This window comes from Tenrec ecaudatus, chromosome X, assembly GCF_050624435.1.
Source record: "Tenrec ecaudatus isolate mTenEca1 chromosome X, mTenEca1.hap1, whole genome shotgun sequence".
NCBI lineage: Eukaryota > Metazoa > Chordata > Mammalia > Afrosoricida > Tenrecidae > Tenrec > Tenrec ecaudatus.
Genome location: NC_134548.1, coordinates 81,176,333 through 81,204,109, shown reverse-complemented (window position 1 = coordinate 81,204,109; position 27,777 = coordinate 81,176,333). Strand labels below are relative to the sequence as shown.

The following is a 27,777-nucleotide window of genomic DNA, read 5'->3' as shown; positions in this document are numbered from 1 at the left end:
TCCCTGGGTTTGTTAACACCCACTTCCTTTCCCCCACCTCCCCCTCTCCCATGTCCCGCCAGAATCATCAGTCAAGTTGTTTTCCCCTCTGGATTATTTATCCCACCAATTTTATCTAGACAGACATACAGAGATAATAATAAGCACCAAAAAAAAAAAAAAGACAGCAAAACAAAACAACAAAACCAACAAAAATAAAAAGAAAAGCCTAAAAATAGTTCTTTTTTGACCTTTAGGACTGTTTTCAAGGTGATTGAGTCTGATGGGGTGTCACGCCTTGCCCCCAAAATCTATTTTTGGTATTCCCTGGGGTCTTCATTGCTTTACTCCCCTTACTGCTCTTTTGCACACCCTTAGCATTTCGCTCCGGTGTGGTGGGGTCAGATCAGGCACAATTTCAAAACTGTGCCTCCAGTGTTGTCCCTTATAACTGTGGGCCAGGGAGGGATGTTGTGTCTCGTTGTGAGGCTGACCCTATGGTCTTCTCTGTGAATTGGCTGCTCTGAGAAGGAATATCGTCCTCTGGGTTTGGTGGGCCAGGATGTATTCCACTTTCTCCTTCCCTCTTCATTTCCTCTTGTGTGCTCTAATCAGACGTGCCCCTCTCCCTGAGCTGTACGTTTATTACTATGCTCTGAAGTGAATTCTTCTGGGGGCCGGGGGTGTCCATGTATTCGGGATTGATGCCGACCCATAGACCTCTGTATTGATTCCCTGCTTCATGCCAGTATGTTGCATTCGCATCTTGGCGCACTGGGTTGAAGTCTGTTCCCTTTCTCACTGTCCTGTGGACATATAAACAATGCCCTCCCCTTGGGTTGGTTAGTGCTCTATTGCTCTGCTACCCATGTCTTTTTTTTTTCATAACCCCTGCTTTTAGTTGGCAGCCATATGTATTCCTGGATTGGGTTTAGTCCCTACCATAGTACCTGGATCTCACCCTAGGAATGTATGTATACAGTAGCTTTTTCCTTGTGCCCCGTCACATTTTTAAGCTTATGTCAGCAGACTCATGTTGTACTTGTCCTTTTGTACTTGGTTTACTTCATTTAGCATAATTCTCTCCAGTTTTTCCCATGTGGCAATGTGCTTCATACGTTCATCACTACTTTTTAGGGATGCTTATTACTCCATTATATGTATGTACCACAGTTTTTTAATCCATTTGTCCATTGATGGAAATTTGGGTTGTTTCCCACTCCTTGCAATTGTGAACTGTGCTGCAATGAACATTGGAATACAGATGTCTTAGTGTGGTTTGTTTCTTACCTCTTCTGTGTATATGCCCAGTTTGGGGATTGCTGGGTCGGTCATATGGTAGCACGATTTCCATGTGTTTTAGATATTGCCAAATTGATTTTCATAGTGGCAGTACATACTTTCCGGTCCACCAGCAGTAGACAGGAGTTACTATCTCAACTCAGCCCCTCCAACACTTGTTACTTCCTGGTTTTTTGAATTGGGTTAACTTTTGAGGTGTTAGGTGGTACCTCATAGTTGTTTTGATTTGCATCTCTCTTGTGGCTAATAATCAGGAACATTTCCTCATATGATTATTGGCCATTCAGATTTCTGCCCTTGTAAAACTTCTGTTCAGGTCCTTTGTCCACCTCCTCAGTGGGCAATTTGGTTTTTTTCTTTTTGTAAGCTAGCCAGAGTACTGTAGATTTTAGTAATCAGGCCTTTGTCTGATGTGTCATTGCTACAGATGTTTTCCCAGTCTGTGGGCTCTTATTACTCTCTTGGTGAATTCTTTCGATGCACACAGGTGTCTCACCTTCACTATATCTCACTTGTCAATTTGTGTCTCCGCTGTGTTTGTGTCCTTTCCTATTTCTGATAGCCTGTGTATTCCCTGAGTCAAGTTCTCAGATTTGTCCCAAAACCCTCATTGATGGTCCTAATAGTTTGGGGTTTTACCTCAAGTTCGGTGATCCACCTTGAGTTTATTCTTCTGCATGGAGTGAGGTAAGGGTCTTGCTTGATTTTTCTGCAAGTAGATATCCATTTTTCCAGCACCACTTGTTGGAGAGGGCATCTGTTTCCATTTGATAAGTTTTGGGCTTTTATCAATCATCAGTTGTGTGTATGTTGATGATTTTATTTCTGGGTTTTCAGTTCTTTTCCATTAGTCTGACTATCTGTCATTATACCAGTACCATGCTGTTTTGATGCCTATGGCTGTATAATAGGTGATAAATTCAGATAATGCAAGGCCTCCCACTTTGTCCTTCTTCTTGAAGAGTTCTCTGCTACTCTGGGCTCATTCCCTCTCCACATGAAGTTGGTGATCAGTTTTTCCCCATTCTTTGAAGAAAGATGATGATATTTGTATCGGGATAGCATTAAATTTATAGAGTGCCTTGGACAGAACTGATTATTATATTGAGTCTTTCGATCTATGAGCATAGGATATTCTTCCATTTGTTGGGGTTACTCTTGGTTTCTTATAATAGTGTTCTGTTGTTTTCCTCCTACAAATCTTTTGTTTTGTTAGTCAGGTATATCCTTCCGTGGTCTTGTCCAATGTGTACAGCAGTCCGATAGACTTTTGTTTGTTGATCTTGTATCCTGCCACTCTGCCATATTCCTTTATTGCTTCCAGTACTCCCCTTGTGGAGCTTTTAGGATTTTCCATAGACAAAATCATATCATCTGCAAATAATGAGAGTTTCACCTTTTCCTTCCCCAGGTGAATACCTTTGATGTCTTTTCTTTGCCGTATGTTGTTATCTAGGAGCTACAGTACGATGTTAAATAAGAGTGGGGACAAAAGGCATCCTTGTCTGGTTCCCTTTTGCAGTGACATTGTTTTTATTTTATCTCCATTGACTACCACAGTGGCTCTTGGTTTTTCGTATATAGCTTATATTATATTAAGGAATGTTCCTTCTATTCAAATCTTTTTGAGTGTCTGAAACATACTCTGTTGGATGTTGTCGAATGCTTTTTCCGTATCTATCGATATTATCACATGGTTCTTTTAATTTAACAAGAATTTGTACATGTCTTGCAAATTGTTGAATTTATTGGCGTACAAGCCTTCATAGTACTGTGTAATTATCCTTTTGATTTCATTAGGATCTGTTATAATGTTCCCTGTTTTATCCCCCATCCTTGCTATAGAAATTTGTTCCTTCCTTTCTTTGGGTAGGTTTGCCGGCAGTCTGTCGATTCCAAGAACCAACATTTAGCTGCATTAATTTTTTCCATAGATTTCTCATTTTCCCTCTCATGAAGCTCAGCTCTGATTTTTATTGTTTCTTTTATTTTGCTGTAAGTCGGATTGTCCTGTTGACTCTGCTCTAATTGCTTTAAGTTTTGTGTCACTATAGCAATCATAAGTCTCTCTTCCCTTTTCATGTGTGCATGTATTGCTATCAAACATCCTCTGCTAACTGCCTTTGTTGTGTCCCAAATGCTTGGGGACATCATATTCTCATTCTCGTTGGTTTCTAGAAACTTCCTGACTTCATCTCTGATCTGGGCCAGTACCCACTCCTTTTGCAATAGAGACTTATTCACCCTCCAATTGTTTTCCCTTGTTTTCTTAATTGTGCTTTTGTATGATCTCCATCTGCCTGAATTTATACAAATTGAACTTGTTTCCCAACATGTGGTCTGTCTTGGAGGATGTTCCCTGTGAGATTGAAAGGAATGTGATTTTTTGCATTTGGGTTGAGTGCTCTGATAATGTTTTATCAGGTCAAGTCATCTGATTGTCATGTTTAGATCTGTAGCCTCCTTGTTAAGCTTCTTTCCCTGTGATCTGTCTTTCTGGCAGAGTAGTGCATTAAAGGCACCTACTATAATTGTTGAGCCTGTAATTTCTTTTTTCATCTTGTGGCATGTTTGACCAATTTCCCAGGTCTCTTGTTGTGCACACATATATTTATTATGCTCACTGGTTCTTTTTCTACTGTTCCCTTGTTCATTATATAGTGCCCCTCGTCTTTGGCCCTTTGAGATAGTTATTTTTTTCTGAGATTAGGATTGCAATCCCTGCTTTATTTTGAATTGTCCTTTGCTTGGTATATTTTTGTCCAGCCTTTGATTCTCAGCCTATTTTTTTCTTTAATATTGAGATATGTCTCCTGTGGGTAGCAGATCAACGTGTTATGTTTTCTAAGCCAGTTTGCTAGCTTCACCCTTTAAATGCTTAAGTTCCGTTCATTGGTAGTCAGGGTTGTTACATCCTTCTGTGAACTCTGTGATGTCTTCTTGTACCTTGTTCCTTATCAGTGTGTTGTGCATGTATATGTGTTTCATTCTTGCCTTCTTTCCACTCTTGATCCAAGTGCTTTCCTTGGGGCTATTTTCGCTCTGTTGCCCTCTGGGTGGGGTTATTTTACTTGGTGTTCTCTTATTTGTGCTCGGTGAGTGCTGTTTTGCCCATACTAGTTTGGCAAGGGTATTTTGTAGGTTTCTTTTAAAGTATTATTTGAGTTGTTCCTTGTCTAGGAAAACTCAAACTTTTCCATCTATATTGATGGATTATTTGACTGGATAGAGTATTCTTGGGTTTGCGTTATTTTCTTTCAGTGTTTTGAACATGTTGCTCCACTCTCTCCTCTTCTTCATAGTGTCCACTGATAGGTCTGAGCCAGTTCTTATTTGGGAACCTTTATAGGTTATTGCTTGTTTTTCCTTAGATGCTCTCATCATTTTCTCCTTTTCCTCAAAGTTGTATCATTTAAATATTATGTGCCTTGGTGACTTCTTGGGATTCAGCCTAGCTGGTATTCTCAGCCCCTTGAATGATTGCCTGGATTTCATTCATTAAGGTGGGGAAGTTTTCCTCTAATAATTTCCTTGCTATTTTTGCTGTTGACTTCCTCATTGTGTGTTGTTCAAGTAGTCCAATTATTCTAATCTTGTTCCTTTTTATAGCATCAGACATGGCTCTCAGATTTTCTTCAATTTCTCTGATTATCTTATTTGAACTGCCTTTCTCGTTTGTTGAAGTCTGCCTGGTTATCCTCTAGGTCACTGGGGTGATTCTCTAACTCATTCAGTCTGTTGGCGAAGTATGTGATTTTGCTACTGGTTTTTGTTATTGGAAACATTTTTCAAACTACTCTGTTTGGATGGCTAACAGCACCTCCCTTTTTTTTTCTTCAACTCTTCTACATCATCCAATTGCTTACCTTTCATATCCCTGTTCATTCTTGGAATCAAAAGAAGTCACACGGAGCAAAGTAAGGTGAGTAATGTGCATGGGGCAAGAGAGGTATGCTGTGTTTTGCCAAAAACTGGTGCACCGAGATGGCTGTATGAACAGGTGCATTTTCATGGTGGCAAAATCAGGCCTCTTTTCCCACAAAACAGGCCTTTTGTGTCACACCCTGTTACACAATCTTTTCAGAACCTCGAAATAGAAATCTTGATTGACAGTCTAATCTGATAGAAGCTCCAAATGCACTATACCCCTCACATCAAAAATCAAATGAGCATCATCTTTATCTTTGGTTTCACTTGATGACCTTATTTTGGGAGAGGTGAAGTTGGCATGTCCCCTGGTTTGATTGCTGTTTGCTTTTGGGGTTGTAAGAATAGCACCATGTCTATCACCAGTAATTATCTTGGAAAAAAGTCTAGGTTGCTTTAGATCTGTTCTTTCAATGCATGTCATGTTTCCACTGGATGCTCCTTTTCCTGGGTAGTGAGAACCTGAGGCATACATTTCACAGCAATCCTTCTCATTACTTAATCAGCCCTTAAAATTTGCTGAACTGAGCTACAAGATAATACAGATAGCTTCCCCATCTCTTTGATGGTCCATCATCAGTCTTCTGCCATCAATCTTCAAGCCCAAGTGTGTGGATTTTGTTGACATTTTATTTAACGGATATCCAGAATGAGTTTTCTCATCAATTAACATTTCACCTTTTTTGAAATAAGAAAACCACTCAGTCATACACTGATGTTTTTCCCATAGCGCTATCCATGTTCAACATCACAACAGTTTCTGCAGCACTTTTTTCTAACAGGAAACAGATCTTCACAGCAGCACACTCTTCTCTTAAATTTAACATCATAAAAACAAGGTTCAAGTGAAACTGTTTTTACGAAAAAAATCACTATAACCAGAGGGAACCTTTCCAGGCAATGCCACTGGATGCAATAACTCAAGCAAGTTGTTCGATGCTCACCTAGTGGGAAAAATTTGTACTATAAAAATCTTGCCCAATGGAGCTTTTCCCAGGGTTTTTTTTATACCCCCTCGTATTAAAGTGACTACTTCAAGGTATAGCCCTCATAAAATATAGTCAGTGATCCAAAGACAGGTAATACCATAAAGACAGTGATCAGGGAGTTCGGCCCAGCTCAGGAATTGAAGAGGCAAGTTGGCCAACCAGGAATAGAATAAGGAAATAATCCTAGCTAGAAGAAGAGCTGGGGTCAACTGGAATAGCTAATTGAAGTGGAGCCCACATGTCTAAACGGACCAGGTGACATGATCTCATGAAAAGACCAATGCTTGCCTAATGTAGCATAATCATACATACCATATAATAACTCTTGTATAAGAATGTTCTATTTGTACTGAGAAATCCTATTTGGATCACAAGATCTGGGATAGAATAAGGCAGTCATATTATATCATGTACCAGGTAGCTTTGTTGTTTTTTTTTAATTTAAACAACAAAAAATTGTATGATCTACTTAACCAGGCCCCTTTCAAATGAACGGATTGAAAAGCTGTATGTCTCTAATAGAAGGAAATACATGCTGTTATAATAAAGAATTAGGCCAATCTATATAGATCTATAAAAGTGTCCTGGTCGCATAATGGTTATAAGTTGGGCTGCTACCCACAAGGAGAACAGTTTACAATGAAAATAGGCTCCATAGAGGAAAGACCAGACTTTCTACTCCTGTAAAGAGTAAGATCTCAGAAACCCACAGGGGCAGCTCTACCCTGTCCTAATCAACTCAATAACAGTGATTAGTAGTAGTATATAGATCTATGAAGAGCCCTGGTAATGCAATGTCTTACACATTTGACTGCTAACTACAACTCAGCAGCTCAAAATGACCAGCCACTGCATTGGAGAAAGATGAGGCTTCCTACTCCTATAAAGAGTTATAGTCTCAGAAACTCAAAGAGGCAATTCTACCCTGTCTTATAGGATTACTATGAGTCAGAATTGACTCAATAGTAGTGAATTTGGTTTTTTATAAAGATCTATGTAAAGTGGCAGGACTGGGCAGTGTTTCACTCTGTTGTACATAGTAGGGTCACTGTGAGTCAGAACTGATTTGATGGTACCTAGCAACAATATATGGAAAGATATTCTACATATAGAGGGGGAGAAGCAAGGGACAGAAAGGTGCATAGGGTTATTCCCAGTTGTATATGTATGGAATATCTTTTGAAGGGACTGATAATAATTGCCATAGGGAATGACACGGGAAAACTAGGGAACAGCAGTAGGAGAAAGTCCTTTTGTAATATGTGTTTATGTTCTAGATAAGTGGTACATTACATAATTAATGTATTTTTAATGAAATATAATTTTTATAAAATATACTAAGTCCTTATGATTAGGTTCCACAGACCTGGTCATTAAGTGAAAATTGATGTTATGCAAAATGGCAATGACCACACCTGATCAGAAAATGACTGCCTCATTACAAAACTGCCAAACGGTGTCATTATATAGCTGCCAAATCATATTGTTACTTAACTGCTGAAATGAGAATCACGTCCCAGCCAATATGACCCTTAACCATCACAACCAATCTTAATCGTGTCTCATACACTGATGTTTGTTACTGTCATATGTGTAGTTAATGTGCAAAATAGTATATTTTTTTCACTATTTTAAATGTAAAATGTCAGATGAGACCAATGATACGCAGGTATATAACTCAGAGATTTTAGGTGTACAGTTTGATGAGTTTTGACAAATGTATATACCTATTCAAGCACAGTTCTAATCAAGATATGGAACATTTCTGTCACCCCAGAACGTTCCAATATGCCCCTTTCTAGTCAATATTTCTCTACCTACAGGTTACTAATGTTCTGATATCAAGTACTGAATGTTAGTTTTGACTGTTCTAGAATGGAAAATCATACGTGACCTATTTTTGGTGTCTGATTTCTTTCCTTCAACATAACACTATTAGGATTCATCAGTATTATTGCATAGATCAATAGTTTTTTATTTTGGAGTAGTATTCTATCATAGGTCTGCATGATGCCTTATTTCTTTCATTGTCCTATTGATGGATATTTTGGTCATTTCCCTTTGGGACTATTATTAATAAGACTACTATAACATGCATATACAGCCCTTATGGCAAAAATATATTTTCCTTTCTCTTGGGTAAATATATTGTCCTTTTTCTTGGGTAAATATGCAGGAGGGGAATTTTTAGGTCATAGAATGCATGGTTCTTTATTTAAATTTTTAAATTTCAAATTGTTTTCCCCAGTGACCCACAATGTATGAGAGTTCTAGCTGGTCAGCATTTTTACCACCACTTAATGTTGCCTGTTTTCTTTTGTTGTTGTTTTCAGGAAGTTCAATTTATTTGGTGGGCACAGGTGAGGCAGGGAACAGGGCTACCAAGGCCTTCATGAATGTAGGGTCTCCCACTTCTCCAAAGGGACATGGTTAGGGATATATTTGACCCCACAGCCATCCAGGATGAAGTGCTTCTCAGCCACCATGTTTTCAAATTCATCTGTAGTAAACTTGGTGAAGCCCCACATCTTGGAGATGTGGGGACTTGAACTTGGCCCTGTGTAAGGCCTGAATCACATGTTGCTTGTTTTGTAGCTTGGTGTGTATAGACATGATGACCTGGCCTATGTGGACTCCAGCTACTGTGCCTTGGGGTTTCCCAAAAGTACCTCGCGTCTCAGTTTGGATCCTAGGTTAGGAGCAGCAGAAATTATCCAGGCCAGAGCCATCGAAAAGCAGCAGAAGGTTAGCTCCAAGGTCCCTTAGGGGAGCCTGTACATGCCGACAGGCTGCATACACTCCAGACGAGGCTTGCTGTTTTGCACCCTTTGCACACTGGCGCCCCCATAAGGAGAAATACGGTTGGCTTAATTGGCTGCAGTGTTTTCTTTCACCATTTCTGGTAGATTTAGTTTTATTCTGGCATGTCAAATAATACTGATTGCAATTTAATACGCTTATTTGTCATGCATATAGCCTTTTTTGTAGTCAAATATTTTGCCCAGTTTTATTGTGCTGTATTTGCAGGATTAAGTTGGGAGAGTTGTATGTAAGTTTTTTAACCACCTGTGTCTTCCCTACTTGCTATTGTGATGGTGTCTTTAAATGAGTTGTATGTAAGTTGTATGTAAGTTTTCAACCACCTGTGTCTTCCCTACTTGCTGTTGTGATGGTGTCTTTAAATGAGCAAAACATTTTAATTGCAATAAAGTTGAATGTATCAACCTTTTATGGCTAATGCTTTCATTGCCACCAAGAAAGCTTGCCTACCCAAAGTAATGAAGACGTATATTCCTGTTTTCTTCTAAAAGCTTCACAAGCTTAGTTGTGTATAGAATGAGGCAGGAGTTGAAATTCTTTTCTTTTATTCTCATACTCTTTCTTTGGAATTGTATTCATCTCTACTTTTACTTCAACAAATTACCACAAACAGTGACCACAAATGCCAACATAAATTTATTGTCTTACATATATGGAGTGGAGAAGTCTGAAAAGGGTCTCATGGGGCTAAAATTAAGGTGTCCATTGGGCTGCCTTTCTACTGGTAGTGCTCAGAGAAAAATCTGTTTACTTGTCTTTTCTAGCTTGTAGAGCAGCAGTTCTCAGCCTGTGGGTCATAACCCCTTTAGTGGTGTAACAACCCTTTCACCAGGGTCGCCTGATTCATAACAAAATTAGCAAAATTACAGTGATGAAGTAGCAACAAAAAACAATGTTCTGGTTAGGGTCACCACAACATGAAGAACTGTATTAAAGGGTCACAGCATTAGGAAGGTTGAGAACCACTGTTGTAGAGGCTGTCCACATTCTCTGGTTTATGACCTCCTGCCAGAAATTGCACCCATCCAGCATCTTTGTCCATTCTCATATCCCCTTCTTTCACTCTCCTCCTTTCACTTCTAAAGACCTTTGTGGTTCCATGGAACCCACCAGGATAATCTCGGATGATCTCCCCATCTCAAGATTCTAAGTCACATCTGCCATTAAAGTTTTGAGAATGAAAATGTGAATATTTTTGACGATCCTGTCAAGGATTGTCACATTTTAATCTTCAGAACTTAACCTAAACCATGGTATTTTAAGTCACTATGCCTGGGAAAATTGGACAATTAATGAGGATGAATAATTGATGTTTTTACTTATGGTACTGGCAAAGGATATTGAAATTAACATGAACTGCCAAAAGAGCAAAGAAATATGTGTTAGAAGAAACACAGCCAGAATATTCCTCAGAAGCAAGAATGGCAAGACTGCCTTACATACTTTGGACATGTTATCAGGAGAGACCAGTCCCTGGCAAAAAGACATCATATTAGTAAATTAGAGGCAGCAAAATATAGGAATGGCCTCGATGAGATTGACAGTGGCTGCAGCAATCAGCGCAAACATGAGAATTGTGAGGATGGCGCGGGACTGGGTGGTGTTTCTAGCTGTGGGAATAGGTTTCTATGAGTCAGAACCAACTCAATGGTACTAACAACTTTAATTTTCTTTTTTATTATTTTAGGTCATCTATGGGTAAATGTATGTCATCTGTGGAAAAAGATAGTTAAACTTAGTTTTTCTCCCTAATTTAGATCCTTTTCTTTCTTGCCTAAGTGCTTAGACTAGAACTTCTAGTGAAATAATGGGTACCAGTTGTGAGAGTGTATTTTCTTAATCTTTCTTCATTGAAAATTATGTTAACTCAGAGTTTTTCCATATGTATGCTTGTAAGATTGAAGAATTTCAATTTTTCTCTTAGCTTGTTTAGGTGTTTTTTAAATCATGAAACTAATGTTGCAATTTGGCAAATGCATTTTCTGCACCAATTAACTGATTATGTGGTTTATTTCCTTTGTTCTACTAATGTGGTATATTAAATTGACTGGTTTTCTTTGGTTGAACATAACAAACATTCCTTCAATAAATTCCACTTAATTTTGGTATTTAGTCTTTTTAATGTACTTTTACATTCAACTTGCTAGTTTTCTTTCCTCTCTCTTCAATGACCTTTTGCTATCTTCATGAGTGATGTTTTTTATGTCATTGCATACCTCATCAGATCTCATCAAATGATGAGGAGAAGTGATAGAACGAAATAAATTTTGTGTATTATTAAAGTTATGTTGGCATAAACTTTTACAGTTAGTTGGAGCTGAGTTGGCTCCTAGTCATGTCAAACTATGTGTAACAGAGCAGAACATTGTCCAGTCACGTGCCATCTTCATGATCACTAGTATGTTTAGTTTCATTGTTGGCCGTACTTTGACAGGGAGGTTCCAGAGGTTCATGCTGGATTCAGAAGAGGAGATGGAACTGGGGATATCCTTGCTCTTCTCAGATGGATCTTGGCTGAAAGTAGAGAATACCCAAAAGGCGTGAACTTGTGTTTTATTGACTGTGCTAAGGTATTAGGCTGTGCGGACCATATCAAACTATGAATAGCCTTGAAAAGAATGGACAACAGAAAAGTGGTGAAGGGAGACGTCGGACAGTGTAAGATATGACAAAGCAATAATTTCTAAATTATCAAGGGTTCATGAGGGAGGGGCGAGCAGCAAGGGAGTGGGGAAAATAAGCTGATATCAAGGGCTCAAGTAGAAAGGAAATGTTTTGAGAATGAGGATGGCAACAAATGTACAAATGTGCTTGACACAATGGATGTATGTATGGATTGTGATAAGAATTGTAGGAGCCCCCAATAAAATGATTTTTTTTTAAAGAATGGAAATTCCAGAGCACTATAGTGTTTATACATTGGCCGTACCAGCAAGAGAAAGACAGGAATTTCTACTCCTGGAAAGAATTACAGTATTCGAAACTCAGCGGAGCAGTTCTGCCCTGCCCTGTAGGGTCCTTATGAGTCAGCATCGACTTGATGGCAGGGGGAGTTTCTGTTTTATTGTGCTCATACAGAACCTGTACGTGTGTAAACAGAGCAAGAGAATACTGCATGGTTTAAAATCGGGAAACATGTGCATCAGGTTTGTATCCTCTCACTATACGTACTCAAACTGTATGCTGAGCAAGTAAGGAAGCTGGATTATATAAAGAATGCAGCATCAGGATTGGAGAAAGGCTTATTGACAACCTGTGATGAGCAGATAATACAACTTTGCTTGCTGAAAGTGAGGAGGACTTGAAGTACGTGCTGATGAAGATCAAGGACTACAGCCTTCTATGTGTATGGCCACTCAATATAAAGAAAACCAAACTCCTCACAATTGGACCAGTAGGTAACATCATGATAAATAAATAACAGATTTGTTCATTTATATGTTATCAAATATTTTTGTCTTACATGGATCCATAATCAGTGCTTATGAAAATAGCCATCAGGAGATCAAAGGATGCATTACATTAGGTAAATCTGCTACGCAAGACCTTTTAAAGCAGCGGTTCTCAACCTGTGGGTCGTGACCCCTTTGGGGGTTGAATGACCCTTTCACAGGGGTCGCTCGATTCATAACAGTAGCAAAATACAATTATGAAGTAGCAATGAAATTAATTTTATGGTTGGGGATCACCACAACATGAGGAATTGTATTAAAGGGTCACGGCATTAGGAAGGTTGAGAACCACTGTTTTTAAGTGTTGAAAAGGAATTATGTTACTTTGAGGACTAAGGTGCACCTGATTCAAGCCATGGTATTTTCAGTTGCCTTTTGAGCATATGTAAGTTGGACATTGAATAAAAAAGACAGAAGAATAATCCATGCATTTAAGTTGTACTGGCAAAGAATATGAAAGAATTGCCAAAAGAACAAACAAATTTGCCTTCGAAGAAGTATAGCCAGATGCTTCTTAAAGTCAAGGATGGCAAGGATTTGTCTCGCATACTTTGGACATATTGTCAGGAGAGACCAGTCCCTGGAAAATTGTATTATGTTGGTAAAGGAGAACAGCAGCGTGAAAGAGGGAGGCCCTCAACAACGTCATTTCCAAAACATTTTCTTTCTACTTGAGCCCTTGGTATCAGCAACTCTTGTTTTCTACCTCCGTCCCCCACCCTCGTGAACCCTCGATAATTTATAAATTATTTTTATTTTCATATTTTATTCCATCCACTGTCTCCCTTCACCCACATTTCTGTTGTTCGTCCCCTTGGGAGGGAAGGGGTGTATATCGATCATTGTGATTGGCTCTCCCTTTTCCCCCACCTTTCCCTTACTCTCATGGTATCACTGTTCTCATTATTGGCCCCGAGGAGTTTATCTGTCCTGGATTCTGTGTGTTGAGAGCTCTTGTCTGTACCAGTGTACATTCTCTGGCTCAGCCAGATTTGTTCGATAGAACTGGGGTCATGATAGTGGGGGGAAGAAGCATTAAAGAACTAGAGGAATGTTGTGTGTTTCATTGGTGATATACTGCACCCTGGCTGTTTCGTTGTTGCATTTCTTGTAGGTATTGATTCATATATTTTGTCAAATTTGTGATGTTTTGACCACTGTCTATTCCTCTCTTTTTTTGCCTTGTACTCTTCTTTTTCTTCCGATATTCCCTTTGTGAGTATTTTGACCTGTTTGATGGTATCCCCCCCCCCCCCAAGCTTCTTCTCTGATTTTTTTCATCAAACCCTATAATTTCAAATGTCCTTTCTTTGAGCTCCCATGGTTTCATCTTCCTGCTGTGTTAACCCCTACAGTCAGTTTTTTATTTCCGTTTTTGCAGGTTTCAAATCCATTATTTCTGTTTTCTTCATGTATCATTTTCCTGTATTATAGCTTCCCTGCCACAACTAGAGTCTACCACGTTTTGGCTTGACTGTGTTTTTCCAGTTACTCTCTGCCACCACATATACCTCAGTCTTACCTGATTCCATGTTTTCCTTTGCCTTTTGAGCATACTTAGTATTGTTACTTTAAAGTCTCTACCTTTGTAACTCTGGGCTTCCTCAGAGATTTTTATCACTTAATTTTGTTCTGTGGAAAAACCATTCTTTTGTGTTTTTTTTTCATATGTCTTACGATTTTCTAGTTGAACCTAGGGTATTTAAATAGTAGTGTCTCTAGGTAACTTTTCCTAGCCTTTCCCAGAATTTTCTGAAGTATTTTGTTTTTATCTCTTTTTCTGAAATTATTAAGGGCTGTATTCATTTGTTTATTGACTTCCCCTAGCTGTTTTATCCCTAGCTATTTTATATAGACTGCCCTCCTGGACATGTGTAAACACTGACATCTTCATAGCTTCTGCTCAGCTAGTGATTTATTTGTCAGAAATTTCCGTGAATACCACGTGGGTGAGGCCAGCGGAGTGGCAAGGGAGGCAGGTGTGGAAACTTCTACCAGTCTGAAAATTGGTTCTCTGCCGGGATCCCTTCTTCTACATTTAGCTAGCCTTGCCTGTGGATCCACCCCAGATAAAAAGTTAGGTTCTTTTTATATAATTTCTAACCATATACCTTACTTTAGGCATGCATGTAGTGCTTTCATTTCCACTATATACAAGGTATCGGTACTTTTGAAAGCCTTAATTTCCAAAAGAAAGTGTCAATTTCTCCAGTCTTTTTAGACAACTAGTGTTCTACTAGCACTCTTTAGCTCTGGGTAGACACAGGCAGTTACCCTGTCCAGCCTTACTTACTGTACCCCACTCTTCCTTATATAAGCTCCAAGGCAGCCCAAACTGAAATTAATGCATTGATTTAGACATTCAGGCAGCTCTCAGGCACATTATAATTTACTAATAAAGTCTGCTCCCTCTATAGCCAGAGACTGTGCTCCCTCTGTGAATGTAAGCTGATGCCACTTTAAGACAACCATGTCAAGCTGAAGAATGAGATGAGGATGAGATATGGGAAAGTAGAGAACTGAAAATTCCTGACATGTCACAATTTTTTTATGGTTGTAACCCTTTGAGTCTGTGGTTTCCATAGTTTTGACAAATTTCTGCCATGTTATATAAGTGATGGTGAGTATTAATGAAAATATACAGCTAGTTGTTTATTTTAATTTTATATTGGATGAGGTACCAGAGAGTCACGCTGACTGTCTTCTTATTGTAGAAAGGTTTTATAGAGAAGGGATTTAAAAAACTGTTTGCATGAGGAAACAAAAGCATTGGTTAATGCTATAGTTTATTGTGCCAGCCTGGCCGATAAACACAAGTAGGATTAACTGAAGGGCAGAGGGATAAATGGCTTGGTGAGCCTCACCTTGGTTGTTCTGTGCCTCAGTTTAAAGGGGTACACTACCTGTGGGATGCCTAGCCTGTGGACTGTGTCGCTGTAAGTTGAGGTCCCTTTAAGCCCACACAATTGGAATGTTCATCTCTGGAGCTGGGGACTGACAGTTGATGACAGTTGGGGACCTGCCTTGCTGTTTGCTGCCTGGATATATATAGCCCAGCTCTCTCTACAGAAGGGGACTGGCACCTGGCAGCTCTCAAAACTTGAAGGACTGCTAGTGTCTCACTGCTTTATAATTTAACTATTAATTCCTTGTATTATCTATCTGTATGTTATTTAATGGTTTATTTCTTGAATTATATATCTATCTTTATAAATATATTTATATATAATTACTAGCAATCTGGTTTGTTTCTCTAGAGAACCCTGTCCAATACAGTTAATTACCGATCATTATCATATGTAAGTGTATATATGTGTGTGTGTATATGTTAGGCACTTCATATTATATATACACACATATCTATGTTAGGCCCTTTATATTATCATTAGGTCTCCCAGAAACTGAAAGATTAGGTATTAGCCCCAATTTACAGATGAAACTTGTTGAGGATCAGTTAGTAAATAGCAGAACCAGGATTCAAAGCCAATTCTATCAGGTTTCTGATCTTATCCTCCTTTCCCTAAAGTCATTGGTAGGGAAAATCTAGTTTTCATGTTAGGAATACATGAGGTCTTCCCCAAGTCTTATCCTCATCTTATTCCTCAGCAAGACATGATGTCTTCAAGTGGCATCAACTTACACTCACAGGCATTTATTAAATATCTACTACTTGTCACACAACGCACAACATAATATTATTTCTTTTAGTTTTTATAGCATTAGTTTATTCCATCTTCCCAAAAACCTATAAGCAGGAAAAAGAAGAGAACTAACATTTGTGGAGCACCAGCTTTTTAGTAGAGTTTATAAAAATTACGTCACATAGTCTCTTAACAACCCAGTGAGGCCTGTATCATTCTCACAGCTAGGGTCCTAACTGAACTTCCTCTACACTTGGCCTGTCTCCCAGAGCGACTCTAAAGAGCAGGTTACACATACCTAAGCATTTCATAAAATGGAGTAGTGCTTTCTTTTGTTGTTAAATACAGCTCAGATTTCACTAATATTTCTCCAACCAGTCCTTCATACCCTTTTGGTGGTCATGGGCCATTTGAAAATATGATATTCCTTCTTCACAGATATATACAATTTTGGGTAAAATTTCAAAGCACTCATCAATTTCCTAAAGCCCAACAGCGGACTTTTTGGTTCAAAACAAACAAAAACCTACTTTAAAGACCAGAAATACATCTTAGAAAGGAAGTAAGATTATTAATGCTTCAATTAGTGAGTTTGACAAATCCTTTAGAACACTGATACCTGGTCTACTATTTTTCTTCTGGTTTGTATCAGAGTTTCTTGGACTTGGCACCACTGACATTTGGGGTTTGATAACTTTTTGCTGGTGGGGCTGCTAAGCAGCATCACTGATCTCTACTCACTAAATGCCCTCCTCCCCCAATTATGACAACCAAAAATTTGTGTAGAGAGGCAAAATTTCTCTTTGGAAGCAAAAGTCAATCTTTCTTCAAAACCACTGATGAAGTTATTGCAATTGTTACTCTTGAGTTTCAACATATAGGGCCTTTGCTTAATTAAAATCTACAAAATTACTTAACTAGGTTGAACAAGATGGATTTATGTCCAGTTGATTTGCAGATGAACTTGTAAGTATTTGTTACTCAAGAAACCAAATGAAAATTTTCATTTTCCCACTTTATTAAGCTATTTATTCATTCACTCAAGAAATACTTATTCAATAATACCAATGTGCCAATGACTGTGCCACGTGCTAGGGCTACAATGATGAATAGTATACAAGTGGTCATGGAAATTACAATGCAGTGAGTTAGACAAAAGAGCAATAGTAGAAGAAAAACTAATTTATTTAAAAATAAATTCTAAGCTGTGATATGAACCATGAAGCAAGCATACAGACTACTGAGAAAGTCCGAGCTTGGCTCCCAGACCAAATTCTACGCGTGATCTTTTAGGCCCATTCACTGCCAATTACAAAGGCTTTACCTCAAAAGCCTAATAGAGGCAAACTGCTTTGCCCACAGTAGACTTGGGACATAGCCAATACCTTGCCATCTCAGAAGGAAGTTGCAATCAAGGACTTGGGGGTAGGGGCATTCACATTCAGAAATCTGTTTATCAAGACCCCTCTGCTGAGGTCTCTCTTCTGTGCTTCTGCCAAAACACCTTGGGTTTACTCTGATACTGTATTCTTCCATTTCTGCCCTTTCTTCATCTCCCTCTCCCCCTCCTCTTCCCTGATCTCCTTTGCCCATAAAGTGGCAGAAACCTCTTTTTCTGCATTGAGACAATCCCCATGTATGTGCTTATCCAGTTGACCTTTATCTGGCATTATTCCATGGGGGAAAAGGGAACATTGAGGGAGCCAAGGCTTTTTCCTGTTTCTTGCTGTTGGCTACATTTGATTCAGGTAGCTAACTCATTGCAACCACATGCACAATGGAACACAGCACTGCACAGTTCTAGGCTGTTCCAGTGATCGGTTGCAGATCACCATGTTGTTATACAAATAATGTGTTAGTTATATGAATGTTTCCCCAAACTATGGAAACCCCTTGTGCATTAATTTCCTATGCCCATAAGTAGCGATACCAGAAGGGGAAGGGGAAGATGGGGGGAGAAAGGGGGAACCAATCACAATGATCGACATATAACCCCCTCCCAGGGGGACAGACAATAGAAAAGTGGGTGAAGGGAGACAGCAGTTGGTGTAAAACATGAAAAAAAAACAATAACATAAATTATCAAGGGTTCATGAGGGATGGGGGTGGGAGATGATCTGATACTATGGGTCAAGTAGAAAAAAGGTGCTGGAAAGTGATGATGGCAACATACACAAATGTGCTTGACACTATGTATGTATGTATGTATGTATGTATTATGATAAGAGCTATAATTTCCTATGCGTGCTACATCTGTTATGTCCATTTATACATTGTTTACATATATGTGTTGAACACATAAATTATGATGGTAATCTATTGTGATCCTTAGGATTTTTTTCATTATCTGAATTTTGGAAGTAGATCACTGGGCCTTTCTTCCTACTTCATCTTAGTCTGCAAGCTTCACTGAGACCTGTTCCAGCACTGTAATAACATAAGAGCTACCATTCACAGATGGGTGGTGGCTGTACATGAAGTTCATTGGCTGGGAATTGAACCTATGTTTCCTGCATCAATGGTGAAATTTGTAACACTGAGGGCCCTCATGTAATTACAATAATCAACAATTAATTATTGAGTATAAACAATGTACCAAGCAGTATTCTATGTCTTTCATGTGGATATCTCATTTAATCTTTATATTTAAAGTTCAGCTATGAAAACTAAGACAGTGAGAATAGTATTAAGTGTCCAAGGTGAGATTCAAACCTGGCAGTTTAACTTCAGAGCACATCCTTTTAAGCAGAAGTTTTCTGTGTCCTGCTAAAGAAGTAAGAACGTAGCTGTTGGTAGTGGTGAGCCATGGAAGGGAGTTTACATGGTCAGATCTGTGTTTTACTAAAATGCTTTAGGATTGCTGTGAGAGAGGCCAGACAGGGTATTGTTGCAAGTGATGAAATGGGGATAGAGACCAGAGGTTGAAGTAATCTTTAGGAGGTAGAATTAGGACAATTTGGTGATTGATTGGATTTGGAGGTAAAGGACAATAAGAAATCTATAATGTCATCATGTTTACTGGTTTAAATGAGTGGACAGTGTTACTTAATTAGAAATCCAGGAAGAACAAATCATTTTTTACATTGACCATGAAGTGCCAGTGTAACATCCAAGTAAACTCATCTAAGATGTAGTTGAATATAAGAGAATAAGTCATGATTGGACATAGATTTCACTATTAGAGCAAATCCATCTTCATAAGAAACTTGGCACAGTGTCTACATGCCTAATAAAACAGCTATAATTTTGTAAATGCTTAGCCTCATTTTATTGACACAGCAACTGAGTCTTAATGAAGTTCACTGACTCACTTCTAGTCTTCCAGATACTTATGTGACATGAAGAATTAAATAATATCTGTGAAACATTTCACTGATACATAGTTGTAGAATGGGAGCTTAATAAATTACATTTCCTCCTCAGAGAGAATGAATGTACCCATTAGAATGGGTATAATTTCCCATGAAGAGTATGTGAGAGGGAGGCTGTAGAAGAGAATCTTAGAGAACTTCAGTGTTTAAGGGATCAGCAAAAATGAGGTCACGTAAGGAGGATCAGTGAGGAAAAATATATGGATTTATATACTTTGCACTCTAGCCACTTATCAGCTGTGTGACTTTGGATAAGTTCTATCCCTACTCAAAACCTCAATCATTGTAAGGACTAAAGGGATTAAAACTTGTAAGCCTGTTAGAGTGCCTGATGATAGCCACACAAGAATTATTAGCTAATATTGTATGGAAAAAAAGAGGAGTGGGATTATGGAAACTAGAAGTTGAAAGTTTGAAAGATGAAGAAAATGCTGAGAAGTATCAGATGCAGTTGAGCAGTCTAGTAAGCTAAGAATTCTTTCACAAGTTTAAATTTGATTTAGCATCATGGAGGTTATTGGTGACCTAGATGGCAAGAATTTCAATAAAATTAAGAGAACAGAAGCCATAATATGTTTGGTTTGTGGTGAAGAGAGGGTCAAGAAAATAACACCATATAGTGCTTTTTCAGAAAACTTGATATTTAAGAAAATATCTGAAGTGAAAAAAAGATACACTTGCACATATGTTCACCTCAGCTTTATGGTCTTAAAAAAAGGGAGGAAAGGAACTATCTTAAATGGTCAAAACTGAGGAGATGAAAGGTCAGTAGAAGGTTTGAGTAAAGTCATAAATGGTGAAGCAGTAATTGAGAATGTGAAAGGGAGTTGACTAGAGACGAGTGGAAAGAAAATGAAACAACCTGGTTAGTGCATCTCATATTGGGGACCATAAATGTATGATGCTACTCTGTCCAGTGATATAATTTTCTTCCGATGGTAAATACAACAATTTGCCAGCAAAGGCAAATTGGGAGATGTCTCTAGAGTGGTGATATTTTTCCAAGCAAATGAAGCAAAAGCACAGAGGTTGTAGGTGATGATGAGAAAGTATGTAGGTAGACTTCACTAAATATTAGCGCAAGAGAGGACAGATACTAGAAGCAAAGTGACCATGGCACTGGAAGTCTTGGTGAGATGAGAGCATCATATACTGGTGGTGCTGTCAGGTAAGCATTGGACTGCCAACCACAAAGGCAGCAGTTCAAACCCACCAACCACTCTCTGGAAGAAAGTGAGGATGTCTGCTCCCATAAAGATTTACAACCTCAAACACCCTATATAGTTAGAATCTGAGGTAGAGTCGACTCAATGACAATGGATTTTAATATACTAGTATTTATGCGATTTCCTTGAACTTGTTAAATTTCCGTTTCCTCATTTGCAAAGTAAATATAATAACACCTATCTCATGGAAATACTGGCACATAAAAGGGGGTACCCTACCCCCAAAAGGTGGAAAAAGCCCCACTAGACAGAGCTTTTGTAGTATACATTTTTCCCACTGGGCGAGCATCAAGCAACATGCTCTGAGTTAGTGCAACCAGTGGCATCACCTGGGAAGGTGCTCTCTGGTCACAGTGAATTTTTTTTGTAAAAGTAGTTTCATTCGAACTTTGCTTTTTGTGATAGCCAATTTAAAAGAACAGCATGGGACTGTGAAATTTTGTTTCCTGCTTTGGAAAAATGCTGCAGAAACTGTTGTAATGTTGAACACAGCTTCCAAGGACAGCACTATGGGAAAAACTCCAGTGTACGAGTAATTTTCACGTTTCAAAAAAGGTGAAATTTCAATTGAGAACAAACATGGTTCTGGACATCTATCATCTTCCCAAACAGATGAAAATGTTGACAAAATTCATGCACTTGTGCTCGAAGACTAATAACAGACAGGTGAAGAGATAGGGAAGTTACCTGGACTATCTTGTAGTTTAGTACAGCACATTTTGGGTCGCTGCAAAATTTGTGCCTCAGGTTCTGACAGACCAGCAAAGAGTGTCTTTCAATGAATTCGACCCAAACAAATGTTTTTTTCTAAAGGGAGGAGACATGATACTATTCTTACAGCCCCCAAAGCAGACATTGATCAAGCCAGTGGAAGGCGCCATCATCACCTCGCCCCCAGAAATCTTGTCAAGTGAAATCAAAGATCAAGACGATGCTCATTTGTATTTTTGATGTGATGGAGGTAAAGCACTTGGAGTTTGTTTGACAAGGTCAGACTGTTTTTTGTTTGTTTGTTTTTAAATCATTGTATTAGGGGCTCATACAACTCTTATCATAATCCATACATCCATCCATTATGTCAAGCATATCTGTACATTTGTTGCCATCATCATTCTCAAAACATTCTCTTTCTACCTGAACCCTTGATATCAGCTCCTCAGTTTTCCCCCTCCCTGCCCCACTCTCCATCACAAACCCCTGACAATTTATAAATTATTATTATTTTGTCATGTCTTAACACTGTTCGATGTTTCCCTTCACCCACTTTTCTGTTGTCGGTCCCCCAGGGAGGGGGTTATATGTAGATCTTTGTGATCGGTACTCCCTTTCTCCATCACCTTTCCCTTCCCCTCCTGGTATCTCTACTCTTATTATTGGTCCTAGATTCCCTGTGTTTCCAGCTCTGATCTCTACCAGTGTACATCCTCTGGTCTAGCTGGATTTGTAAGGTAGAATTGGGATCAGGAAAAGGGGGGGGGGCATTTAAGAACTAAAGGAAAGTTGTATGTTTCATTGGTGCTATATTGCACCCTGACTGACTCTTCTCCTCCCCACGAGCCTTCTTTAAATGGGTATCCAGTTGCCTATAGATGGGCTTTGGGTCTCCATTCCACACTGCCCCTCATTCACAATTACATGATTTTTTGTTCTTTGATGCCTGATACCTGATCTCATTGACACCTCGTGATCACACAGGCTGGTGTGCTTTTTCCATGTAGGCTTTGTTGCTTCTCAGCTAGATGACCACTTGTTTTTCTTCAAGACTTTAAGACACGAGATGCTGTAACTTTTGATAGCTGGATACCATCAGCTTTCTTCACCACAGTTGCTTTTGTACCCACTTTGTCTTCAGCGATCATGTCAGGAAGGTGAGCATCATGGAATGCCAGTTTAATAGAAAAAAATTGTTCTTGCCTTGAGGGAGTACTTCAGTAGAGGCCCATTGTCTATCTGCTACCTTAATATTAACCCTATAAATATATGCACATAGATCTATTTTCCCATCATATATAAATATATTTACATATGTACGTGCCTGTATTCAGGCCTCTATAAATGCCTGTTGCCTCCTAATTCCTTCATCTATTTCCTTTTACTTTCCTCCTGTCCCACTGTCATGCTCAGCCTTCATTTGGGTTTCAGTAATTCCTCTCGGTTACATTGTCTTTGATCATGCCCTGCCTTGGCTCCTACATGCTCCTCACCATCAATTTTAGATCATTTGTTGTTCCCTTGTACCTGGGGTTGTTAACACCCACTTACTTTCTCCCACCTCCCCCTCTCCTATTCCCCCCATGAACTGTTGGTCCTGTTGTTTTCTCCTCTAGATTGTTTATCCTGCCTATCTTATCTAGGTAGACCTGCAGAGATAATAATATGCACAGAAAACAAGACAGCAAAACAAAGCAAAAAGAAAACAAAACAACAACAACCCAAATAACTGACCAGAAAAAGAGAAAAGCCTGTAAATAGTTCAAGGTCCGTTTGTTGACGTTTAAGAGTGTTTTCCAGTTGAGTCTGATGGGGTACCAGATCCTGGCCCCAAAAGTCTATTTTTGGTATTTCTTGGGAACTTTGTTGCTCTGTTTCCTTTCCGTTCTGTACCACCAGGTCAGACTGTTAATGAGCTTTTATTTAGAAGTTCTGAAAAGACTGCATACCAGTGTGCAACCAAAAAAGCCTGATTGTGACAGATGGGGGATAGGTTTTGCTACCACAACAATGCACCTGCTCACATAGCCATCTCAGTGCACCAGTTTTTGGCCAAAAAACAGCATGCTTCTCTTGCCCCTAGCACCTTACTCACCTGACCTCACTCCATGTGACTTCTTTTTGTTTCCATGAATGCAGAAAGATATAAAAGGATTGCAAGGGAGGTGCTGTCAGCCATTCAAACCGATGCGTTTGAAAAATGTTTCCAAGAATGGAACCAAAGATTTGACAAATGTATTAGTGTAATTCAGTGTACTTTCAAGGTGATAGGTTGCTTAGTAAAAAAAATTAAATGCATAGCTTTGAAAAAAATCTCTGGGGTTTTGGGGGGGATAGTGCACCTCATAATCATGGTTCAATAACTATTAGACGTTTATTCTCCTCAATGTGTATTGAACACCTACAATGACATATTTTATCCTAGGAACAACAAGACGAAGGTCAGCTCACTCCTTTTAGAGACTGGTGGTGTAGCAGGAGAGACAAAAAGATAAATAGCAATACAATGTAAACAAATTCAAGTTTATTAAATTCAAGTGATAAGTGCAATAGTAACAATATGAACCCAATGCTACGAGAACCCCATGTGGGAGTAACTAACAGTGTTTAGGGCAGTGGTTCTCACCCTTCCTAATGCTGTGGCCCTTTCATAAAGTTTCTCATGTTGTGGTCACCCCCAACCATAATATTATTTTCACTGCTACTTCATAAGTGTAAAATTGCTACTGGGAGACCCTGTGAAAGAATTGTTCGATCACCAAAGGGTCATGACCCACAGGTTGAGAACCACTGGTTTAGGGGAATGTGGGAAAGCTTCCCTATAAAAATACTCACACCCCATTTTTTAGTTCTGATGTTACTGAAAATGAAGTAACCAAAAATGGCATGATATTTTAAGGGGAAATAGCAAAGAGGCTTCTGCTTTTACTTTCTGAGATCAAGATAAAAACAGGCTAAAGATACGTTTGTTTTGAAAGGAAAATGGCCTATGCGAGCTTGTGCATTGCAGACTAAATTTAAGGTAGCTGAGCTGAGGAGTAAGGAAATAATCAAGGGTTCAAGATTGCAAGGGAGGAAAGAAGAAGAGGTAAAATTTGGAACCCAGGACATGGGGTTCTTCATGGACAGAAAACAAAATAACTCTCTAAGCTTAGGGAAAAGAAGAAAAGATAAATATAGACATAGATAATTTACATCTAAAAATAAGAAGAAACCTTTCTGGCAATTATATTCTATCTGTGTTATTTTTGCTGGATTTTATAAACCACGAATATTACCTTAATATTTTCACAACAAATGAGTGCAGCGGGAACCTAATTCTTACCACAGTCAGAGCTCCCAAGTATTAGTGAAATGGAAGCAGTAGAAATAAAGAACCTTTAAACCCTCATTTCTGTACCTGGAAAGGATTGCTGATTGCTTCAGCAAGCAACTGTGAGGTAAAAACAGCAACGCCCTCCTCTCACTTGCTTTCACCTTCCCGCCTTAACTGATTACTGGATAAGTCCTTGTTCCTCATTCTGGCCTCCTTGCTCTCAGTCTACACACACAGCCTAAATTTTGTCCGCTTTTGTATAGCAGAATTGGCAACTCAAGCAGCAGTTGTGCTGCCTTATTAACCCAAAAGCAGTGGGTTGCCTCATGCTCTACCCTAAGCTTTGTATAGCCAGTGACCCCCTCTTTCTTGGATAATATCCCACAGTTACTTTTCGCTGGCATATCCTTCCAAAGCAATCAAAGGCATTCTCTCAAATCCACCTAGGAACACAACAGAGGGTCTACCTAGGTACAGGCATTTGCCAGCTACTTTTTATCTAATATTTTTTTTCAAATTGCATCATTTAATTAAGTGAGATGAATTCACTTAAATCCTGCATTTTAGAAACCCTTTGTTAATTGTTACTTTCCCTGCTTCTCCTCTAAGGGCATGCCAAGATAAAATGTGCACACAAATTGAAAGTGGACTCTTTGTCCTTTTACTGTTAATGTAAAATGTGTCTACATTTCCTGCTAGATCACACACTGACCTAGTAAACATCAACTCTCTTCTTCTTTTTAAAAAAATAATTTTATTGGGGACTCATACATCTCTTAAAACAACCCATACATCCATCCATTGCATCAAGTACATCTTTGTATTTGTTGCCATCATCATTTTCAAAACATTTTCTTTCTACTTGGTATCAGCCCTTGGTATCAGCTCCTCATTTTTCCCTCCCCCTCTCATGAACCCTTGATAATTTATAAATTATTATTTTTTCATGTCTTACAGTGTTCGATGTCTCCCTTCACCCACTTTTCTGTTGTGCCCCCAGGGCAGAGGTTATATGTAGATCCTTGTGATCGGTTCCCCCTTTCTGCCCCCTACCTTCCCCTTCCCCTCCTGGTAGCTCTACTCTTATTGGTCCTCAGGGGTTTATCTGTCTTGGATTCTCCGTGTTTCCAGCTCTTATCTGTACCCATGTACATGCATACTCTGGTCTAGCCTGATTTGTAAGGTAGAATTAGGACCATGATAGTGGCGGGGGCGCGGGAGCATTAAAGAACTAGAGGAAAGTTGTATGTTTCATTGGTGCTATACTACACCCTGACTGGCTCGTCTCTTCCTTGTGACTCTTCTGTAAGGGGATGTCCAATTGTATAGAGATGGGCCTTGAGACTCCACTCTGTACTCCCCCTCATTCACATTGACAGGATTTTTTGTTCTGGGTTTTTGATGCCTGATGATCACCCTGACACCTCATGATCACATAGACTAGTGTGCTTCTTCCATATGGGCTTTGTTGCTTCTCAGCTAGATGGCGCTTTTTAATTTATTATTCATTTAAAACATTAATTTAAATTATTAATTTATTGATAATTTAAATTATTAATTTAAAAATAGAGATTTAGCAGACTTCACTGAAAATAGGGGGTGGAAACTAGCATTTAGTGTATACTGTGCTAGGTACTTCCTAGGCCTTATTTCACTTAACCTTCATAACTTCCCTGTAAATTATTTTTCTGCATTTAAAAAAAAGAAAACTGTCTCAAAGAGGTTACCGTATGTACTTGAGTATAAGCCAACCCAAATATCAACCAAGGCACCTAATTTTACCACAAAAACTGCATTTAAAATGTGCTGGAAAACTTGACTTATACACAAGTATATACAGTAATTGATTTTCCCAAAGCTACACAGCTCGTGAATGAGTAGTAGAGGCCCAGAAAGTAGATCCCTGTTATCTCCATTTTGAAATTAGATTAATTTCCTTTTAGTCTTCTCATATCATTCCAGGGGTGTCCTTGGACTGGAAAATAAATCATATTTCCCTGCTTGACTCCAAGTTCATGTTTTCAAATCCTCTCAGCTCACCTCCAAGACCACTGACTTCCTTAACTAAATAACATACATCTTTGGTTCTTTCTACTCATTTGTTGATTCATTAGTCTAACCAAAAATCATTTATTAAGTAGCTACTCTGTGTCATCATTCTGCTAAAGCTACAGAAGCAAAATGAAAACCAACTTCCTGCTCTGACCTACAGGAAGTCAGAGACATGGAAACATTGGTATAAGTTCAATAATAGAGGGCAGTGACAGACTAAGGCTTTTAGACCTGCAGATTACCTAGTTACAAAAGGGAAAGGAGAATATAAAATTAGGTTCAAAAATGAATATACAATAAAATAGATGAATATATAGAGAGGGAAAGTAACTACAATAATTTACACATTTTTGAAATCTGAAATATACTACAAACTTCACAAAAGCCAAAACAATAATAACATGATTATAAATAAATTAACTGTATGATATAGCTATATTAATTTTTCTATGATTTTCTTTCCTATATACTTTTTAATCGCCTCTTCAAAAATTTGTTTGCCAGTTCATAACACTGCTACAAGGTTGTTCTGGTTGTTAGGTGCCATTGCGTTGCTTCTATCCGTAGTAATCATATATACAACAGAATGAAATACTACCTGATCCATCACCACCTTCACAATTGTTGCTGTTTGAGCTCATTGTTGTAGCCACTGTGCCAATCCTTCTCCTTGAGGGTCTTGCTATTTTTTGCTGACTTTCTGCTTTACCCAGCACAATGTTTTCTCCACGGACTGGTCTCCTGAAAACATGTCCAAAGCACATGAGACATCCAGGAGGATGATTGATAATGTTCTCTGATATAGAATGGCAGTGATCTCTCTAGGATGACCCAGAGGTATATGTGAACCATAGAAGTATGGTGAAAAAACTAGATGGTGCAGGTCTATCAGAAAGATAGCATTTGGAGTTAAGAGGCTTGTCTTTGAACAAACAGCCATCTAAGGGAGGTGTCAACTAAATCCACATGGAAGAAATATACCAGCCTATGT

At 38.8% G+C, this 27,777-nt stretch overlaps 1 protein-coding gene and 1 non-coding gene across 6 annotated transcripts in view; one reads left to right on the top strand and one right to left on the bottom strand.

The window, feature by feature from the left end:
- HDAC8 (histone deacetylase 8) overlaps nucleotides 1-27,777 on the top strand; it is a 316,573-nt gene that overhangs the window by 147,865 nt on the left and 140,931 nt on the right. The window lies entirely within an intron of this gene.
- On the bottom strand, nucleotides 8,942-9,078 carry LOC142435313 (small nucleolar RNA SNORA70). Its single transcript, XR_012781391.1, has one exon. It is a non-coding gene; the product is annotated as a small nucleolar RNA SNORA70 (small nucleolar RNA).